Below are 9,619 nucleotides of genomic sequence, written 5' to 3'. Positions count from 1 at the left end.
TTTCTATGGAAACATACCTTAATGAGATCAGTCTTTATTTCAATGAGAAAAAATTATTATGGTAATGCCTCATTTATTCCTCCTTGATAACAGGCAAATGAACATTTTGCTGGAGGAAAACTGAGGAAAACTCTGCCCAAACTTTTATCAGAGCTACTTAGCAATATTTGGCTCAAAAGGGAAGCTTCACTGACAACTATTTTGCTATCAAAGTGATTCCCAAAATGTAAAGCAGAATCATTTTTCTATTGAGAACAGAAGAATAAGAGCTGGCATCTGGATTCAAATCATGGTGAAAATAAACACGTGAGCCCGATGGAGATTCAAATGTGTTGTGTGAGCACATTTGTGGTAGTATTTCATGCCTCCGATGCTGCAGATGAGATTGGTGCCCAGGAGATACACCTGATTGAAACCAGGTCTCAGGTCCGCCACCAACACACCACCCCCAGGCATGGCCATGATGGGCCAGTGTAAAATCAAATGTTGCCAGGGTTTCATCACTGACTGAAGCTAATATCAAACAGCTGGTCAAACAGGAAACTTCAGACCCCACCCCCACCCCAGTTTGCCTGTGACCACGCCTGACCGCAACTGTCACTTCTGCTTGAGAATGGTAATAATAATAATAATAATAATAATAATAATAATAATAATAATAATTTATTATTTGTACCCCACCCATCTGGCTGGGTTTCCCCAGCCACTCTGGGCGGCTTCCACAGAAACCAAAAATACACTAAAAGAAGCAGTCTATGCAGTCTATACCAAGGAAAAAGACACTGAAAATGGGCCACAAATAGATCAATCAATCAATCAATCAATCAATCAAAACAATCACTAGACTAAATTAATTTTGATAATAAAAGATAAACCAAATTATCAACCTCTTCCTCAAAAGAGGGAATTTAACAACACTGTTGCAAAAATAACAACAAAATTTTTTGGAGACGGGTTGTGTGTGCATCTAGAGCTCTCACAAAACGCTGCCAACACAAATGATAGAAAAGGAAGCTTTGGCCTTGGCATATCTGTGCAAAAATTGTCATGTGCTCATCTATGCAAGGGCAGATGTTGCAGAAACTGATAAGCTTCTGTTATCTGTTGCAATGATAGGGCTGGCAGATGTCGTCCCCTAGCATCCACAAATTCATTTTCCAACTTCAGCTATATGGCTTAACTGTTGAGTACAGGCCAGGAAAAGATCTGAGAGACACATTATCCAGGGCACTTGACAGTACTGTCAGAGAAAATGATGAGGAATTTGATATTACCCATGTCAACTTTGATAAAGAAAAGCTGCCCAGTATTTGGAGAAAATGTGTCAGAAGTCAAAACAAATGACATCATTCTGCAGCAAGCAATCAAATATATTACCAAAGGCTAGTGCACTGGGTGCCTGTCCCATATTTTCAATTTAAAGCACAGCTACCCGTAATTGATGAGATGTTGTTGAATAGATATAGACTGATAGTGCAGAACTTCTGCAAAATGGCATTTTTCAGAGAATACGTAACCAGCATCTGATACAAAAAAGTTTAAGAGTCAAGTAAGTCCCATATTTGATAGATCTGCACACTTTTAAGAAGGAACACGTACCAAAACAGCAGGTTGGACAATGGAAAGAGTCCATGTTCATCAGCTATGGCAAGTTGGAACATTGTACAAAGTTTGTGTCTGGCAAATATTACTCATTAGTCTCACATTATTGTTCTCATTATCCTGAAGTAGTCATGTTAGAAAATCAGACCATGCAACATGATATCCCATGCTTCATGTAAGGATGCTTGAAGAATTTAATTTTTGTGAATTCTGAAATGAACTGTCCCATACATGGATTGAAGAGAAGATTGGAATTGGTGAAAAGGTTGTATTTATTAATGGGATGAAGAAGAAATTCTGTCAGTCATAAATGACAAGAACAGGCAGCCAAATTGAAAAGCCTAAACTTGCCAAAAGCCAGTCCAATTAAGAGAAGATGAAAAAGGACAATCAGATGAGAAGCACCCAAAGTCCAACCAGAGTTCACCCAAACAATTCCTAGGACTCAGCTGCATTAGTCAAAAAACAGCATTTCAAATGTGTTATAAACATGCAACACCAGATGGTGCTGTGGAGCACAAAACTTTTCTATGAGATTTTACATAGGGGTTCTCCCCCCTTTGGTTATAATGATTTAATTTACAACTTATTTATAGCATTTTTTCCTGTGTGTAGATCCACCGCTATTCAACCCAAGGCCGAACTGCCATAACCTACACTATATATATGGATATATAGCTAGTGAATGTATTACAATAATGTCCAAGCAAAGAGTGGCTACCCTTGCAACCGTGATATATTTTGATTAATGGAGACAACAGGTATTTACTTTGAAGCAAGTCTCATTCAAATCGGTAGTGCTTACTGCTGAATAATGTCAGGATTGGCTTGCAATGAAGTAACTTTTCCCTTTCAACTTTTAGGTAAAGCACAGCTGCCAACCGGCAGAGGCGAGATTAAAGTCCCCTTAACAAAAACAAAAAAACCCACCTTTTTCAGATATAGTTGTTCCGAAGCAGAAACCATTGTGGTATACCTTATCAGGCAATTATGGGAAATAGGTCAGAGAAGCTGAGACTATTCAAATGTCACTTTTGAGTTCCAAGAATCAATCATCAGCAGGTCTCTGATAATAAAAGGAAACTCTCCAGACCCAGCAGGGAGGAGGGGAGAGAATGAAGAGAAGCTATTTCCAGAAAAACATCAATGGCTTTTCATGAAAACAATATTGACTCTCAATTATCTAGCAATAGTTTATTGTTATAAGAAACAACAGGAGTGTCACCTAGAAGATATCTCTCTTCAAATAAAACTTTTGATTTACTTACATGATACCTGGTATTTCCACCTGGGAACATCAGAATAACATACCGAGTGGATTTAAAAAAAATTTAAATAACCAAAACTATAGGGAAAACATTTGTGCTATGAAGCACTTTGTAGTTCTTTTTTATGGAGAGAAAAACATTCAAATCCATGTTTCCTCACCAACAAAATGCATATGGAGCACAGAAGTTCCCACACCACAGCTTTTAGGCTGAGGATATCCTCTTCCCCACCCAGTTTGTTTATATGCTTGCATTTCCATGGTTTTTAGGCTGTGAATACTTGAAATGTGTTGCTGGAATCCTGTACACACTAACCTAGAAATATTGAGCTCAGTGGGCTGACATGTTTAGGATTGCACTCACATAAAGTCTCCCATAAAGAAAGTGGTGGGTGGCAGAGTGGTTGGGGCATGGCCTGTCTGTGAGGCTGTTGCCATGGCTACTAGGGACACTGAGCATTTGTGGACACCGAAGAGCATCCATTATGGTTGCCTGGCTCCGGTTTCCTTTGTTCTGCATCTGTGTCCCTGCCCCAGCCTCTGATGAGGAGGCACAGGATGGGAGAGGTGACACTGATGTAGAATATGTCCATATTTTCATCTGAGAAATGTTTAAGGGTATGTGAAATGCACAGAACAAAGCATCTCTCCAGGTATAAACCTCTTTGTCCTGAAGAGTCCAAAAAAATATATATGACACTGCAGCCGCCACTTCCCCTTAATCCAAATTAGCACTCAAAACAAAACACACCAGCTACACTGTGTTGTGTTGGTGCTTCAACCCAGAATGAGCCCAGCTCCAGCTTTTCACATCTGATCATTGTGGCCAGCCCTAAGTTTCTCTCAGGTGAAATCATTCCCCAGACATCTTAACCACCCCTGGGGACACTTCCCATCACAGTCATTCAAAAGTCTCACAATGTATCAACAACAGTGAAAAAGAAGTTTCTCTCAGGTTTGGGGATTTTTATTTTAAATAGCAGAACAGTTTCTTGCCACTCACACAGTACCTTCAGCCGGATCAGAGATTGTCATTAAGCACACAAAAACACAGCTCATGCTATTAAACATTGCCACTGGTTTCAACCAAAGAGCAATCGCTACAGATCTTGCCTAAAGTTTGGTCGCATGGGCCAATTGGTGGCCTCTCAGGAAGGCAGCACATGCCCCAGGTTCAATTTTGAAGAAACAAAGTGCACAATTCTTTTTAATATATATAAAACCATCAGATTTGTACAAACGGTGTGCTTCTTCTTAGATTTGTTCGGATACACTCGCTCCAGCAATAGCTGTAAACAGCAATTAACCAAAAGAAAGGTTTCACCCCCAACTTAGTTTTACAGTATTGGTGTGGGTTTTCAGGGGGCAAGGATCCCCTAAAATTCCTGAGTGCCAGGTTCTCCCCATAATTTCTGAAAATAGTATGTGTGGGGTTTGAAGTCAAGCAATCTTCCTCTGGAGACAATGAGTGGGGTGGAGTTCCTTCCCATATTTTAGGAAGACACTAGTCTCTATTGAGCCTTGATTTCTCAACACAACCCTGGGGAACTGTCAAGACCCCTGGAATCTTGCTACCGCTTGGCAGAGATTGGGTGGCCATAACAGTATATTACTGATCATTTCCTTTACCTTAACTCCCTGTTCTTGACACAAAAAATATATTCCTTCTATTAGACAACTGAAGAATGGTCTGTATGTGATGCTCTCACTTATGTTAGGGGGCTGCTTAGAAATTCTGCAAACCAATTCTATAGATGGCCTTGAATTGTATGGTTAGGCTCTGCTACAGTTTGCTAACACAATGCAAAACCTACTAATGGTTCCCCTTTCCAGCCTTTTATATGAGAAGATGCTATGGAAATGATTGGCACTGTAGACAGGAGCAAAACCCTTCTGTAATTGAATTTCACAACTGAGAAACTCCTGATGTGATTTTTATGGGTTTTCCTCCCTACAGCAATATTTGCTTTTATGGTATTCTACAGAGATATAGATTGTTTTGAGGGTTTTCCACCCTTTCATTCACTGTTGTTTCATTCATAAAGATCCCAGCCTAAAGGGTAAAAACTAGCTCAATAATTCCAAACCAATTTGTTGTCAAGCTTTTTTCTGACCTTACAGAACAAACATTGCTTTGAGGCTCAAGACTTTCGAAACATAGAATGATATCCATACAGAATGGAAAGGTATGGAGAAGGAAGACAAAGTCAAGTGCCCTATATGATATACCTTCCAACGTATGCATATTCCAACAAATACAGTGTACCTTTGATTTAAGAATTGTAGTACAGGCTATTGATTGATACCATTTCTTAGTCAAGCTACATTTTGTTATTAGTGGTAGGCCTCCATTTCCCCCCATGAATTAGAAATATTTTAAGTAAATAAACTAATAATGAAAAACAATATCCAGTCATCCTAAGGGCGCTACCGTACCTGTGGAAAGAATTGCCATGGGGCATAATTTATTCATTTACATGATTTTATATGCCACCCTTTGCATAATCCACAAGGCAGTTTGCAGCAAAGCAAACAGATGAAAATACATAATATCTGTGAAAATAACACAATGCTTTTTTATTTTTAAAAAAATAACTGAATAACAATTACTAATAACACTAATCATGCTTCTCCTCTAAACACTCACAGAAAAATATGTATCTTAACAAACCACCTAAAACTATAGACCAGTGCTTCCCAAAGTGGACGATACTGCCCCCCCGGGGGGGCTCTGAAACAATCCACAGGGGCGGTAGAAGTCCCAGGCGTGATTGGGGGTGTCGAATAAAAATAAGGGGCAGTGGAAGCATAAAGAAAGAAAAGAAAATCATTTGCACAGGCTTCATCTGTTGTATAATGATGGTTACTTAGAGTTAAAGTTGTAGTGATTGCTTTATTTTCCAAATAAACACACAAAATGGCACATAAGAGAATGCAAATTTGTCACTGCATCTTTCTGTTTGTTCGCTTAAAGAAGGTAGATTTCCAGGGACCCTTGAGTATATTTTTTCCCCTGAAAAGGAGGCACTAGTTTGGATTCCTCTGCTATGGGGGGGGGGGGTGTTGCTATACACTATATTGCAGCATTACTGTCAGAAATGATTCACTGGATGGTGAAGAGCCACTACACTAAGTTCTAGGCAGGTGTGTCACTGTTGCTTACCAGGAGGAAGGAGGTGTGAGGCAGGAGGGAGGTTGGCAAAGTGCAAACATGTGGTTGGAGGCAGTCTGATGTTCCTGCCAGTGCTTTTGCACTGCACCAACCCATAAGCAACAATGAGCCAGCTGCTGCCCAACCCAGGGAGGTTGGCAAAGTGCAAACATGTGGTTGGAGGCAGTCTGATGTTCCTGCCAGTGCTTTTGCACTGCACCAACCCATAAGCAACAATGAACCAGCTGCTGCCCAACCCAGTAAACTTCTTTGCATAAGAAAGGAAAGCCAGCATTATGCTAATGCCCTGTAACAGTCAGGAGTTCTCAGCATTCTGGTTTTCCATTGAGTTCTATTCCATATAGTAATCGTTTGAGGTCATAGAGATGTCAGGAGATGTGCACATATAATGGCCAGCAAGCCGTGATCCATGTATGTCTGTGCATTCAAAGAGGATGAAAACTGAAGAGGTCTCATTGTTCTTTATCCACTCAAGTGCTGGAGTTTTTGGTAAATGGAAAAACAAGAAGTTTTAGAATCTAGAAGCTGCAATGACTCCCCCACCCTAAAAGAACGTCGTTTGACTACTCTTTAGAAATCCCAAACCCCTTAAACTCGTGCCTTCAAACAGCTATGAGAATAAAGGCAAGAATTTTCAGACTATTTATTTACCTATAGGTCCATAAATTCCTGACACTTTCATTGTATTTTTAATGCTGATCTTTAATGCTATTATATTTCTTTTCCTGACAGCTGGATGTGAAGTGTGACAACTGCCAAGGAAGTCTTTTCTCAAACACCACAATTATGAGCCACAGTCTGCCATAAACAACACTATAAGCAATGCTAATTTGGAGCAGCTTGTGAGCTTACATCCGCACTGCTGACACCACGACATTACGTAGGCTAACCTTAATGACTCCAGTTATATGATGCCTCAGTAAATTTGCTGGCATTAGACGTACAATAGTGGCAAAAAGCATTCCCTCATGCAAACTTATATTGATTTGAAAGCATGCTGCTTCGGGAACAAAATAGCTTGACTGTTAACAAACCGATTGTGGCTCTGTATCAGTCACAAAGATTTGATAGTTTAGTGATGCTATATTTTATTCTCTGTTTGCTACCAAATAAAATGCAAGAGTCTTGTTATCTCTGGCCCTAATCTAGCAAGCCCGTGAGACCAGCCGGGAGAATCAGGTGATAAATGCAATCAACATCACTGTTGGATATGTGAGAAATGAAGTGAGAAGACTTTGCCCAGTTTAAAGCATTAGCTAAAACACCATTCTTCTTCCAAATATTTATTTAAACATATTCTCTGGTTGCCTGTGGTAGCATGCTTCCTAAAGAGGATTGAGACTGTGGCACTGGGGGAAGCGGATTTTAACCCTCCCCTTTAACAGGAAAATAGAACACAGGGATACAGAAAGCTGCCTTTTAACAAGTATAAGGTTCATTATACTATTGGTTTCTTCTAGTTCTTCTAGGACACTGAGATCCAGCGCTGAGGGCCTTCTGGCGGTTCCCTCATTGCAAGAAGTGAGGCTACAGGGAACCAGGCAGAGGGCCTTCTTGGTAGTGGCGCCCACCCTGTGGAACGCCCTCCCATCAGATGTCAAAGAGATAAACAACTACCTGACATTCAGAAGACGTCTTAAGGCAGCCCTGTTCAGGGAAGTTTTTAATATGTAACGCTGTATTGTTTTTAACATTTGATTGGGAGCTGCCCAGAGTGGCTAGGGAAACTCAGTCAGATGGGCGGGGTATAAATAATAAATTATTATTATTATTGTTATTATTATAGTTGAAGAAGCCAGAGATAGAAAGGGGACCTTTTGTTTGCAAAGTAAATGCTCAGCCACTGAGCTGGTCTGTCCCCCAAAACTTAAGTATCATATTGGCCTGAATATAAACTGCACTTTTTCCCAAATTCTGATTGTGAAAAGCTAAAGTGTGGCTTATATTCATGACCTTACACCACCGGCAAAGCTCCCCCTCATCCCCAGGAGGCAGCACAGGGCAATGGTGCCCGTCCTGTCCACGGCTCCCAAGTCTTCCCCAAGCCGCCAAATTTTAAAGGTGTGACTTATTTGCAGGTGCAGGTTATATTCAGGCCAATACGGTAAATATAAATAAACAAAATTGCTCTCATAGGAACATAGGAAGGTACCATATGTAATCTGGGGTCTTCAACTTTTCTAAGCTCAGTGTTGTCTACACAGACTGGCTGCAGCTGTCTGGGGTTTCCAGCAGAAATCTTTCCCTGCCCTTTGTGGATATGCCAGGGTTTAGACCTGGGACCTTCACACACATTTTCTCAGTTGAAATTTCTATTTCCCACCCACCCACCATGAAGTGGCTGTTTGCCCATAGGGGAAATCATACAGGTTAAACTTTCGCCAGTGGGGCAAAATGTTAATTTTAGTTCGTATCAGGGGAACAAGGTGCCATAGGAAGGCACTGGACATAGTAAAAGATCCATCGCATCCTGGTCACTGTCTCTTCGAGCTCCTGCCGTCGGGACGGAGATACAGGACGATGAAGACAAGAACGAGCCGTCTTAAGAACAGCTTCTTCTCCAGAGCGATCTCGGCCCTGAATGGGAAGCCTGGACTTTGAAAGTCATCTAATCTTCCTTGCTGTATTATACTGTATTGTTTTAATTAGTGTTTTTATAGTGTTTTTATAGTGTTTTATAGTGTTTTTATAGTGTTTTGATTTTGTGTGGAGTGCCCTACCTGGGTGGATGGAGCAGCCAAGTAATTTCGTTGTCCCCGAGAGGGGGCAATGACAATAAAGATATCATTATTATTATTATTATTATTATTATTATTATTATTATTATTAACTGAGGGCCTTGGGCCCCCCCAAAAAAAATCAAGGAGGGGATCGGGCCCCCTCAATATCCTGCAGTGACGTTTGCACAGTGTGCACAGGTAACATGAGCGCATCACATAGCCACCTCAGTTGCAGGGGTCAGCCAGTGTGCCTGGTTCTTAGGATTTGATGGGAGGAGAGAGAGAGGAGAGAAGGGAGGAAGCAAGGGGGGGGGAGAGTCCATTGCTGGCTGTTTTTTTAATCTGAAAGTGCTATTTGTGGCTAACAGCTCTGGGAGAAATCACAGCGGAGGTGGTGGTATGGGGTTGAAAGAGTTAAACTCCTCCTCAATGTACACCAATCCAAGTGAGGGGCTCACATGCCATTTTTTTTGGGGGGGGGGGGAGGGAGAGACCAGCAAACTTTTAAAGATGCATGCTAAGTGTAATGTGTTGCATGACCGCTGAAGTTACTGTCCCAGTCCAGAAGTAGGTATGTTGCAGTGAATCTGATCATTGTTTTCCTGTCATGTAATGGTGGAGCAGAGCAGGTGTACACCTTGCAAAATAAAGTTAACCCAGTGTGGCTTGGACCCTGTGCACTGCCATAATGGTTAATCCAATATGTCTTAAAACCTCAAGATATATATGCATTGTAATGTTTTGCCTCCCACTTACAATTCACACATTTATGAGCCACTCACACTGCATGGTTTTTTCCTACGACATCAGATCAACAAATGTGTAGGTGCTTAAGTTGATTGTACACATACCATCGTG

General features: G+C 41.0%; 1 long non-coding RNA gene across 1 annotated transcript; it reads left to right on the top strand.

Annotated features, from left to right (window-relative positions):
- Positions 1 to 8,475: 8,475 nt before the first annotated feature.
- On the top strand, positions 8,476 to 8,824 carry LOC144327378 (uncharacterized). Its single transcript, XR_013392463.1, has 2 exons — positions 8,476 to 8,702; positions 8,734 to 8,824. It is a non-coding gene; the product is annotated as an uncharacterized LOC144327378 (long non-coding RNA).
- Positions 8,825 to 9,619: the final 795 nt, after the last annotated feature.

This window comes from Podarcis muralis, chromosome 4 (genome assembly GCF_964188315.1).
Source record: "Podarcis muralis chromosome 4, rPodMur119.hap1.1, whole genome shotgun sequence".
Classification (NCBI taxonomy): Eukaryota; Metazoa; Chordata; class Lepidosauria; order Squamata; family Lacertidae; genus Podarcis; species Podarcis muralis.
This window is presented reverse-complemented; position numbering and strand designations above follow the sequence as displayed.